We start from the raw sequence: 13,142 nt of genomic DNA, 5'->3' as shown, positions 1-13,142 counted from the left end.
CCCCGGTGGTGTTGCAGGGAGGGAGGGGGGGCTGCATTTGGATCGAGCGTGAGCATCCTTGAAAACAGACACACGGGACTTGAAAGGCTTGAAACAGCGGAGAAAAATGTGTGCAGGTGTAGGACGGGCGCAGGTTGGAGGAAGGGGGGGGGTCGCTGCAAAAAAAAAGCAAAAAAAACAGGGTTTTTTGAGGGTTCACGTACGTTGGTGGCTTGAGTTTTGAAGCTAGCGCTTCAGCTAGCTCTCCTTGAAGGTTCGTACAGCTGTAGGTCGGCTTGAGGTGCTTCCAGAATCGCTCCGTTGCTTGCTAAGTGTCCGAGCGTGCTTTGGTCCAAACAGATGGGATTCCCAGCAGAAGTAGCAGAAGCTAAGGCTACCGCTAAGGCTAGCGACTGAATGTCCCGCTCGGAGACGTCTTTGTTACGAAATGTGTGAGTCCGTCTCCTCCTTCTGCCTTTGTCGTTTGCAGGAAACGCCGCTAAATACCATGCTAAACATTTAAGTTAGCATCGGTCAGTCCAGGTGCGTTAGCTTCGACGAGTCCGCCCTTTTGCCGGCCAATCAGAAGACGTGGAAGTGGTGATGTAAGATGGACCGCGCAGCCAACTTGAAATCCGACTGGTTAAAACAATGGGTTTTTTTTTTTGGGTTTATTTTAAACTAAAGGCCTAGAGGCGGTTGCCATTTTCCCTCGGTAACACATTTGGCTAACATTGAGCTAAAATCAGACAATAAAGGGCTAACATTGACATACACCGCAGGAAGCCCAAAAAAGAAAAGCCGTAAAACAAAAAACAGACTATTGGGAATACTTTCATGCATATGTCCGGTAATAGAGCAAAAAACAATCAATATAAATCAGTGATAATGATAGTCCACCTCGTAAATGCTCAAATGTGCATTTACGCTGCTGTTACGTCTCCGTACAACAAACTAAAAAAGACAAACACACGCGCATCCGCTACCCAGTTAGGGATTGGGTGCTGGATCCCAAAAAAAGTTGACTAAGTAGTGTTTGAAAAATAACACCAAAAGTGCTCCAAAAAGTTTTATTTTACATATAACACAAAAAACTTGCATGACGTTTCAAGCAAAAACAAGAGCTGCACAAAAAATAACCAAAAACTAGAAATAAAACAAACATCTCCGATAAGCATCTGAGAAAAGAGCCTATGTTTTGATGAAAATGTCATGCATGCGTTTTTTTTTTTTGTTTTGTTTTGTTTTTTTGTGTGTTATATGTAAAATAAATCATCTTTTCTTTTTGGAGCACTTTTTGCGCAGATTTTTTCAAACACGGCTCCATACAACACAAGACGGCGTCTGCAAGGTCCTATCGGCCTCTTCTAGTTTAAGGCATCCTATCTGACATCAATCCACGTCTGGCTATGTGTGTGTGTGTGTGTGTGTTTGTGTGTGTGTGTCGATCTGTTTACATTCACATATTACTGGTCTGCTGCCAATCCGGTTTGTAAACACATTAGCACGGGCTGACGTCAGCGCGCAGCTGGCCGTATCAATCAGGGAAACTAGAAACAGTTAATCAGACACTTCTGAGGAGCACAAAGATTCATTTTCCTCAATTGGCGGATTCCGGCGCGCCGAGGAGCTGCCGAGTTCACGGGCACGGGACGCTCTCGTAAGCGCCAGCTATTGTTAGCTAACAAAAATGCATTGCGTAGTTTATTTGGCTGGAACGGCGCTAAAACACAGGAACACTTTTACATAAAAGATCTTCCATTTAATCTGCTTATTTCCCAGCGCGCCGACTCTCCAAGCTGTTCATTCGGTTTCATAAGTTCGACCCCGGCTTCCTCTTTTCCGACTCGGTAGCTTTACAGCATACGGCGTAAATGACTCACCGCGAGTACATTCACGCGCCTACCTATTAGGTACATATCAGGACTACACATGCATGGCGGCCATTGTTATGTAAATGCTAATAGACCCGGCGCGGCGCGGCGCGGCGCGGCAAAGATGGCCGTCGAGTGACTAGCAGGGACGAGGGGAGCGGCGGGGTTTTGTAGCCGTGTACTTGTCAGGTGTGTGACGTTCAATTACACGACTTGGAACCATTACTTCCCTGCACTGTCACTGTGAACACACACACACACACACACACACACACTGTGCTGTAAATCCAGACACTGGGGAAACCTGGTCTATGTGAAGTTGTCCACATTTTGCACTTTTTCAAAAAATTGAATACAACATTGGTGCCATAATGAAATATTGTTTTCCCCTTCAAAAGAAAAGCATGTATTTGAAATAATTTAAAATCATTTTTAGAACTAACAGACATTGTTTATGCATTAAAATCTACACAATCATAATCAGAAAAACTTTATTTGTCCGCGAGGGGCAATCGGGGAGGCACATGAGGACCATGTGAACATCAAGAGTATTGTAAAAAAAAAATGAATATCAAATAAACATGTATAAAATAAAATAAGAGAAAAACAGAAAATAATATATATAATTTTGTATATATGTGTATGTGTGTATATATATTATTATTATTATTTATTATAATTATTATTATTAGTCATTATTATTATTTATTATTATTGTTACTATTCACTGTTATTCATTGTTATTTATTTTTATTATTTATTTATATTATTATTATTATCATTATTATTTATTTATATATTACATATTTTTTTATATATTATTTTTTGGGTGCGGTCACTTAGCGTTTTGTGACTCTCCTCAATCCGAGAAGTCGGCAAAGTTCGAGTCCTCGGAATCGCATTTTGATCTCCGTTTTCCCACCAGGGAAACAGATTTCTTTCAGATTTCTCAGATTTCAGATTTTCTCCTCCGTTATTTCACGTCGGCCGTCGCCTGCGGTGGCTCACCGGCTCAAATCGTCCAAAACGGAGTCCCGCCGGCGATTCCCCGGCATTTTAATCACGCATTATTTCTGAACAGGCTTTCCACATTTTCCCATGATTTGAAGAAGAAGGACTTCTTTTTAACAGAAGATGTGAGGAATAATGATCTCACAAGCTCTTCCTCTAAATCCCCTCCTCCCGTCGTATCGTCGCCCGGCGGTTTTGTTTTTGCAGAAGAGAAGCCGCGCTCCAATACTCCTCTTCCGCGCGATGCTATCGCCGCTAATGGGACTCCAGTTTGTCACCAGATAGCGTTGTCCTTCTCATCTCTTTTCTGTTTTACTCCGCCGTCTTCCCCCCGGAGGACGGCGTGATAGAGCGGCCTGATAGGGTTAGGAAAGAGGGCGAGACGGAGGGGGAGGGTTAATGGTTTCCTCCCCGTCCTCTCCCTTCTCGCTCGCTCTTCCGTATTGTTATTTTTCCGTGACGGTTGGAGGATGCGGCTCGTTGACCGAAGGCCTCGGAGCGACGCCGCCGGGTCGGCTCGCCGCTCTCGATCCGCGGTGACGAGGACGCCGCGAGGGGAGTTCGAGTCGGATTCCTCGACGGATCCGCCCTCGGACGACCCCCGACAAGCTCCGAGATAACCTCTGCGGGGAAAACGAAGGGAACTCTTGGAGTTTAGAAGTTTAGAAGTTTATTAGGACAGTGTACAATTCCATTTAGCACAGAGGCAGAGATGTTTGTACCAGATTGTAGCTTATAGCTAATTTGCATCTGTAGTCCTGGACAATACGAATATGAAACTGTACAAAATAGACAATGTATGTAAAATACAGATAGGCAATAAAATAACTATACAATATATAAACAGGCAATAAAATATGTATTTTGCAAGTTGAAAGTGCTATTGTGATATTGTAGAAGATGTAGGAACTTCATCCTGTCATTCATTCACTTGTGATATAAATCGTGATATGATTCCATTAATTATGGAGCGTCTGACAGATGAGTGGATCTTGTGGAACATCTATGGATCGTGATGTTTGCAGATGACATTGTGATCTGTAGTGAGAGCAGGGAACAGGTTGAGGAACATCTAGAGAGGTGGAGGAGCAGCGAGGCAGAATAGATGTGTGTGAAGGAGAGGAACCCGGGAGGAACGCTGAGGCTACAGGGAGTGGTGGAGAAGGTGGAGGAGAAGCTGGTGAGATGATCTCCAACACTAACAATGACTGAAAGACAGCAGGTACAGCTGGAGGTTGCAGAGGTGAAGATGTTGAGGTTCTCTTCGGGAGTGACCAGGATGGAGAGGATCAGGAAGGAGTCCATCAGAAGGATGGTAGATGTTTTGGAGAGAAGGTCAGAGATGGTTGGAAGACCAAAAGAAGATTTCTGGATGTAGAGAGAGAACAATGTAGTGTCTCCAATGCTTGTTTCGGACTGCGGGAGGAGCCTGAAGAACCCTGAGGAAACCGTCCACACTCTAAGTCATCCAGGACTTCAATTTCTTCACTTGAAGACCCTCATCCCAGAGAACTGAAGAAGCGGTTGAGGGGAGAAACGTCTTCAAGTGAAGAAATTCAAATCCGGTTGCCAAGGCAAGAAGATTTGGACTCATCTAGAGACAACCGTCCATTCACACGTCTGGGTGAGTTTACGGTCTCCAGCGAAGCTCCTGCATGGCTTTGGAGAACCTGGAGGAACCCAATCAGAGACGGGGAGAACATGGAGACTCCACACAGAAGACAGAGACTCCGCCTTCTTGCTGCTAACTGCTGCGCCAGCTAACGTGAATACAGAATCCTAATTTCTGGGTTATTTTCTTACGTCTCTTGCGCAGTGATAGCTGGGATGGAGCTCGCAGGACAAGTGGTAGAATCCCGTCAAATCTTCTTGTCGCGGCAACTGGACTTGAATCTCTTCCCTTCGTTCCTCATTCCAGAAGCTTCTTCAGCTCAGCTTCGTGTCGCCTCGGTAACCGTTTTTGTTTACCTTTCCCCGCCGTCACCATCCATCCGTCCGCCCGAACGGCTAACGGGCGCGACCCGCAGACGGGGCGAATAAGGAAGGATTCAATGACGAGGACAGGAACCGAGGAACCGGCTGCTCCTCAATCCTCACCGAGTCCATTTGCTAACGTGACAGAGTCATTTAGCAGGCTGGCCGACCCTCCTATCCTCACTTAATTAGACCACCTCCACCTTCGCCGTCACATTTGCCTCCACCGCTCCTTTTTCACCCTCTCGCCGCTCACCGCTCCGCCGCTCGGTTCTCCGGAGGGTTTCAGATTCACCGTCCTTCAGGAGAAATACTCCCAAGAGTGATGGGTTTGTTTTTTTCTGGAGGGTGATTGTCTCCAGGAGTGGCTGCGGTGATACCGACCCACGTGCTTCCAAAGACGTCCTCCAGATCCTCCGTTAAATCACATTTTTTGATTTTTAAAGAATTAATTTGCAAATGATGGTGGAAAATTAGTATTTGGTCAATAACAAAAGTTCATTTCAATGCTTTATGTTTTCACACACTGTTGCTGCTATTTTGTCCCGTTCGTCCATGCAGATCTCTTCTAGACCAGTGATGTTTCGGGGCTGTCGCTGGGCAACGCGGATTTTCAATTCCCTCCTTAGATTTTCTATGGGGTTGAGATCTTGGAGATGGGCTAGGCCACTCCGGGATCTTGAAATGCTACTTACGAAGCCACTCCTTCATGTGTTTGGGACCATTGTCCTGCTGAAAGACCTGGCCACCATTCATCTTCAATGCCCTTGCTGATGGAAGGTTCTCACCCAAGACCTCAGGATACATGGCCCCGTTCATTCTTTCCTTCACACGGATCCGTCCAGGTACCTTTGCAGAAAAACAGCCCCAAAGCCTGATGTTTCCACCGCCTCTCTTCACGGTATGCTCGGTGTTATTCGGATGCAACTCGGCATTCTTTCTCCTTTTTACCAAAAAGTTCTCTTTTGGTTTCATCTGACCATTCTCTGACATTCCCCCAGTCCTCTTCTGGATCATCCAAATGCTCTGTGGAAAACTTCCGGCGGGCCTGGACATGTACTGTCGTAAGCAGGGGGACTCATTTGGCACTACAGGGTTTGAGTCCCTGGCGGCGGAGTGTGTTACTGATGGTAGCCTTTGTTACTTTGGTCCCAGTTCTCTGCAGGTCATTCAGAAGGTCCCCTGCGGGGTTCTGGGATTTTTCTCTCCGTTCTTGTGATCATTTTGACCCCACGGGGTGAGATCTTGCGTTGAGCCCCGGATGGAGGGAGATTATCAGTGGTCTTGTATGTCTTCCATTTTCTGCTAATAGTTTCCGCAGTTGGTTTCTTCACATCAAGGTGCTCGCCCATAGCAGATTGAGTCTTCCAAGCCCGGTGCAGGTCTCCAGTTTGGTTTCTGGTGTGCTTTGACAGCTCTTTGGTCTTGGCCTCAGTGGAGTTTGGAGTGTGACTGTTTAAGGTTTTGGACAGGCGTCTTTTCTACTGATAACCAGTTTAAACAGGTGCCATTAATACAGGTAACCTGTGGAGGACTAAGGTGCCTCTTACAAAAGAAGTTACAGGTCTGTGAGAGACAGAAGTCATGCTTGTTTGGAGGCAACCAAATGCTTATTTTCCATCATAATTTGCAAATAAATTCTTTAAAAATCAAACAATTTCATTTTCTATATTTTTTTTTTCTGCATTCTCATATTTGAAGTGTACCTATAATGAAAGTGACAGGCCTCTATTATCTTTTTAAGTTAATAGGGAAAAATATAAAGAAAAATGGGTTAAAAAATAAAATATATTTTATGTATTAAAAAAACAAATAAAATCTAGAAGAATTTAGATAGCCTACAACTTCCAAGAAAAAGAAGGCTTTTAACAGACAATACCAGGAGTTTTACTTGAAATATGGATTTATCTGCAAAACATGCGTTGGCCGGCTCTCTAATGATTGCTGGTTGTTGTTTACTTATTTTTATATGTACTTTTAAGTACTTTTTTTATAATTTATTAAGGGGGGCAGAGAGGATGTTATTCTCATGTTATGTTGTTGGCGCAACGTTACTGCTAATAAAGTAATAAATAATATTGCAGCATTTCATGGTTGATGGTAAAACGTCTGATTCGTAATAATAATAATTAATAATTAATTCCAGGTAAAAAAAGAAACAAAACAGAGTTCCTTGCACCCCAAACCTCACTTACAAAATTCCTCAAATCGCACAGAAAACAAGCATCAACATAAACCGCAACATTCGTGACAACATATTTGTAGATAATTATTACTATTATTATTATTATTATTATTCCACATGCGGTTGTGTTTTGCTTTCAGTTTTCCAAATCATCACACGTTCTTGGATTCCCCGACTGCCACTCATGCTGAGCTGCCCGTCTCTGCCTCCGTCCTGTTTCATTAGCATTCAATTCCTGGTCGATCAATCAATGTGTGTGTCCCGCTGTGTGTGTGTGTGTGTGTGTGTGTGTGTGTGTGTGTTTTCTTAAATACACTGCTCAAAAAAATAAAGGGAACAATTGAACAACACAATGTAACTCCAAGTCAATCCCACTTGTGTGAAATCATAGTGTCCACTCAGGAAGCAACACAGATTCATTTGGACTTGTTTTAAGGACATTACATCAAAGTTGGATCAGCCTGGAGTTTGTTTTTACACTTTAATTTTGAGTGTGATTTCTAATCAGACCTCCATGGGTTGATACAATTGATTTCCATTGATCATTTTTGTGTGATTTTGTTGTCAGCACATTCAACTGTGTAAAGAGCAAAGTATTTCATAAGAACATTTCATTCATTTAGATCTAGGATGTGTTTTTTAAGTGTTCCCTTTATTTTTTTGAGCAGTGTACAACAGGATATCATCTGCAAACATGGAGTACTCGTTGATAGCCCCGGAGCCGTTTTAGGTTAAATGTTAAGCAAAAAGAGTTTAGCGGCGGCTGCCGAGGCGGGCGCACGCTTTACTAATTTATGCAGCCGCCTCTCGTGCACGTTTCTAAAAATAACCGCGAATAACTGACTTCCTCCTCCTGGCTTCCAGACAGAGTAACCCAGAGAAGAGGCTTCTTCCAGACCTCTCCTCTGCAACCCCCTCCTCCCTTCTTCTTCTTCCACCAGAGAGTCTGTGTTTGAGTGTTTAAAAAAAAAAAATGGAAGCCGCAACAAGGCCGATCCTTTTATGTGTTTAATTTAACAACCAATGAAAAGCTGCGCTGAAAGCTTTACAGGTCCGCTGGGTTTCGGGGCGCGAGTTTGGAAGGAGGGGGGGCGACCGTCGCAAAGCCTGTTAGTCGGCCTTTTCAAAAGGTAGGCGACGGCGCGCTGTTAAAACAGATCGGAGAGGAAAGGTGGAAAGTTTAACGCGGAAAGGAGATGTCACGGTGCCGCGATACGGTCGGGGCGGGAGCGAAGACGGACGACGGAGGACGGAGACGGACGCCGTTGTAAATAAGGCGGTGGCAGGAGAGGAGAGCTGGCAGGCTTGGTTTATAAGGTAATTTAAAGGAGTAATGTGGCACGCTGTCGGGAATTGGCTTTCATTAAAAGAGCCATCGAGTGGGACACAAAGACGGATGCCGCGAATGTGTGTGTGTGTGTGTGTGTGTGTGTGTGCGGCTGCTCCACTAACATCACACACATTCTTTTTATTTCTTTCTTCATACTCCTATACCGCCATCCAAGCTGGATTCGTACCCGTCGGTGGTGGAAAGAAGCGTAAAACCCCTCCTTCTCAACCCCGCGACCGCAAACCGTTTCCGAACGCCAGCAATATGCGGCGTCTGGCCTTTCACGGGAGGCGGCGCTCGCTCTCCGAGGACCCCGAGTGTTTGCATGCTATGAAAAGTTGACGGTTTTAAACAAAGTTAATGTCCTTACTAGTGCTGGATGATCTTTTTCTTGAGGGCAACCATTCTGCTGATGTGGTCCCTCGCTGAGAAGAAGTTTGACACCCCTGATATGGAGACACAGATCCATTCACTTTCATTAACACATTTTTATTTTTTTTTCTTAACATTTTTCTTTCTACATATTTATCTAAATTCTTCTAGATTTTATTTATTCTTTTTTTATATATAAATTATAATACATTTTATATTTTTATATTTTTATACAAATATATAATATTAAAATTAAATATTAATATATATAATTATATATTATATTATACTATATTATAATATATATCTAATTATAAATATATAATTAAATATATATAAAATATATATCTAATTATAAATAATATATATATATATAATATATATATATATTTTTTATATAATGGATATAATATATTATAATATTATATTATATTGTATTACATTATAATTATATATTATTATTATATTATTATTATATTTTATATAAAATATATAATATTATAAAATATTACATTTTATATTTTATAATACATTTTAGTACAGAACTAGAGTTTGCAGAGATGAAGATGTTGAGGTTCTCTTTGGGAGTGACCAGGATGGAGAGAATCAGGAATGAGTCTATCAGAGGAACAGCACATGTTAGATGTTTAGGAGAGAAGGTCAGAGAAGCCAGACTGAGATGGTTGGGTCATGGACAGAGGAGGGAGAGAGAATATATTGGTAGACGGATGCTGGAATTGGAGCTGCCAGGCAGGAGGTCTGGAGGAAGACCAAAGAGAAGATTTATGGATGAAGTGAGAGAAGATATGAAGGTAGTTGGTGTGAGAGAGGAGGATCCAGAGAATAGGGTTAGATGGAGAAAGTTGACTCTCTGTGGCGACACCTGAAGGGAAAAGCCGAAAGAAGAAGAAATTATAATACATTTTATTTTTTAACCCATTTTTCTTTATAGAGATTATTAATTGTTATCATTAATTAGACATTTTACCTTCAACAGGGTATTTCCCCTGACTTAAAGTGCTACAATATTATTTATTATTTTTTACTTTATTAGCAGTAACGTTGCGCCAACAACATAACATGAGTACAACATCCTTTCTGCCCCCTAAATAAATTATAGAAAAAATACAAGTGGAAAAATAAGTAAACAACAACCAGCGATCATTAGAGCCGGCCGACGCATGTTATGCAGATAAATCCATATTTCAAGTAAAACTCCTGGTATTGTCTGTTAAAAGCTTCCTTTTTCTTGGAAGTTGTAGGCTATCTAAATTCTTCTAGATTTTATTGTTTTTTTTTAATATATAAAATATAACATATTTTATTTTTTAACTCATTTTTCTTTATCTTCTTCTTCTTCTAACCTTCTTCTAACCCATTTTTCTTTATATTTTTCCCTATTAACTTAAAAAGATGATAGAGGCCTGTCATTTTCATTATAGGTACACTTCAACTATGAGAGACAGAATGCGAAAAAAATAATATAGAAAATGACAAAATGACCAATTTTTAAAGAATTTATTTGCAAAATTATGATGGAAAATAAGTATTTGGTCACCTCCACACAAGCAAGACTTCTGTCTCTCACAGACCTCTAACTTCTTTTAGTCCTCCACACTTTCATGATAGGTACACTTCAACTATGAGACAGAATGCGAAAAAAAAAATAACACAGAAAATATACATCCATCCAAGCAGAGTGGAAAGAAGCGTAAAACCCCCTCCTTCTCACGCCGCGACCACAAACCGCTTCCGAACGCCAACAATATGCGGCGCCTGGCCTTTCACCGAGGGGGGCGGGAGGTGGTGCTCGCTCTCCGAGGACCCCCGAGTGTTTGCATGATTTATGTGGACAATTGTCCTTAATCACAGACGTAATGATTTATGGAGAGGGCGTGGCGGAGGTGGAACATCCCGTCCTCGCCGCTCTCCCTCGCCCTTCCTGCGTGGAGTCTCCATGTTCCTCCTGCAGTCCAAAGCCGTGTCAATGTTTGCACGAATGTCCGCGTCGTGAACGTCTGCAAACCTCTTTTTTTTTTTTTTTTTTAGCTGAGGTTAGCTTTTTCTGCTAGTTTTAGCAGAGCCGCGCCGTAAATCAGCCCGAGAAGCGCCGTTTCACGGGCCGGCGGTTCATTGGGGGATCCACCTCGGATGGTTACCCCGTCGAGGGTCGCGATAAAAACCCCCCGCTTCGCAAAAATGAAAGGGATTTTTTTTTTTATTTTCGCCTCTCCGTCCGGCCCGAAAGGCGTTTCGGAGCGTAAACGGCTTCTGCTATGTCACATCTGCGTCACGTCTGCGGCGCTTGAAGCTCGCGGAGGAATCCTTCTCCCCACCTTCCCCACCTCTCCTCCCCGCGGTTTAATATTTCATCGCCGCATTCCTTTGTCCACTTGGTTTCCATCCCACAGCTAACCAGCTTTATCTCTCACCAGGGGCCCCTGCATTCTTTCTGACATGTGTTTTCTTTTCTCTCATCCCTCCACCCTTCTCCTTTATCTGTCCAAGCTGCAAGCGTATCACCCAATATGTGTGTGTGTGTGTGTGTGTGTGTGTGTGTGTGTGTTAGGAGTTAGTTACTGTTTTTTTTTTTGTTTTTTTTTTTTGAACATTTATTAGAACAGGTTCCTTGACAGAGTCACACACATTCTTACAAAACCTCATGACAAGATACACATTATACAATATTCTTTATAGGTCACTTATTTCCTCACTTGTAAGCGAAAAATAAAATAAATAAAATAAAATAAAAGAAATTAAAAAAAAAACAAAAAAAAAAACACAAAAACAAACAAACAAACAAAAAAAACATCTAGCTCAGTCAAATAGAGATAATATCTTCAACTCTCCAAATATTTTTTAATGGGTGCCCATTTGTCAAGATATAGGTCTGTCTGAAGTCGTAAGTCTGCTGTTCTGCGTTCCATGCAGTTTCCATCCTTAAGCCTCTGACGCCGCTGGTCCAGGGTGGGTTTGTGGGGTTTGAGCCAGTTTACTGTGATCATTTTATGTGCAATTAATAGAAGAACTCTAAGCGAAAACACCTGGTTTTTACATTACATTACATTACATTACATTACATTGCATTGCATTTGGCAGTCGCTTTTATCCAAAGCGACTTACAATAGAGGAAATAGGGACTGCATATACGCTTGCAAATACACGATGCACAGGAATGGTTGTTCCTTAAATCGCTTGTTGATGCTGTACCCATAATATATTGCTGTGGATCAATGGGTCTGTTTAATTTTAAAATCTCACTTATTTGTTTTTTTTAACCTCTTCCCAGAATTTCATCAGTTTAGGGCCGTCCCAAAAAAATGTGGGAAAAGTCCCCCGTTATGCCACAGTTTTAAGTGTTTTAACACTGATCTTGCGTGCGGTGAGCATGAAGCCCGACGTTGCCACGGCGACAAACACACACACCGATGCGCAACCTATGGGAATTTCTGTCTCTCGCGCCGAAATCAAAACATGGGTTATTCGTCTTTCGAGGGCAAAGCGCTGCCCTCCGTCTTGTTTCTCAGGCGACATCTGCGGCCTATCAGCGAGCTCGCGGCTGTGAATGACTGACGTGCACGCACAAGCGCACGCCGGGTCCTGTCACACACACGCAGCAGGACCTGGCCGAGCAGGCTGTGTTGGACTCAGTCGCTGTCTGTCCTGATATATCCACACACACACACACACACACACACACACACACATACATGGTCCTCCTCATTCTGTAAGTGCTTTTTTTTTGGTTGCTGTGTAGAACTACGCTTAAAAACTACAACAGAAATGGCGTCAAGTGACAGAAAATATCACCTGGTGTTTTTGTCAGCAGCCGGGCGACGCCGCTTCAAATAAAAAGCGCCTCCTTCGCATCGATGCCCCGGAGACGCCGCGCGCAAGTCGCTCTTCATCGTCCGACTTTGGCGGATCTCAAATCGGGTTACGGCACGGCCGACTGCACCCTCGCTCTTTTTTTCCCCCTCTTCTTTTTTAAAGCCTCGGCCGTCCTTTTCACATTTCATATCTCAAACCTGGCCGACTGTAAGGCCGCCGTCGCCCCCGAGGAAACTTCTGATGTTTCAGCTTCTGTGTTTTTTTTTTTTTTCCCTCCCCCGTTCACCCGGGGGTTCGTTCACGTCGGTGCACCGTTGATTTCTTCTGAGGTCACCTGTCCATCACGGCGCCGCTTCGGCGGCCACCTGTCCCGACGTGCACCGCAGGGCGCCCCACCTGTGCACGCTTCACCGCGGCTGTCTCTCTCTCTCACACACACACACACACACACACACTGCTGGACTGAAAGCCCTCACCCGGAACACACACATGAACAATGACATGGAAAGGCTCCATGTCTGGCTCTTTCTCCCGAGAAGATACTACCCCCCCACCCTTCCCCCCCACTCACACACACACACACACA

General features: G+C 43.3%; 1 protein-coding gene across 4 annotated transcripts in view; it reads left to right on the top strand.

Moving 5' to 3' along the window:
• The window catches only part of plxna1b (plexin A1b), a 211,125-nt gene that overhangs the window by 92,853 nt on the left and 105,130 nt on the right, over positions 1-13,142 (top strand). The gene's annotated exons all lie outside the window — the stretch shown is intronic.

Source organism: Fistularia commersonii, chromosome 21, assembly GCF_037954325.1.
Source record: "Fistularia commersonii isolate RoL2024-O1a breed Wild chromosome 21, RoL_Fcom_v1.0, whole genome shotgun sequence".
NCBI lineage: Eukaryota > Metazoa > Chordata > Actinopteri > Syngnathiformes > Fistulariidae > Fistularia > Fistularia commersonii.
The sequence above is the reverse complement of the archived record's forward strand: the minus strand, read 5'-3'. Positions and strand labels throughout refer to the sequence as shown.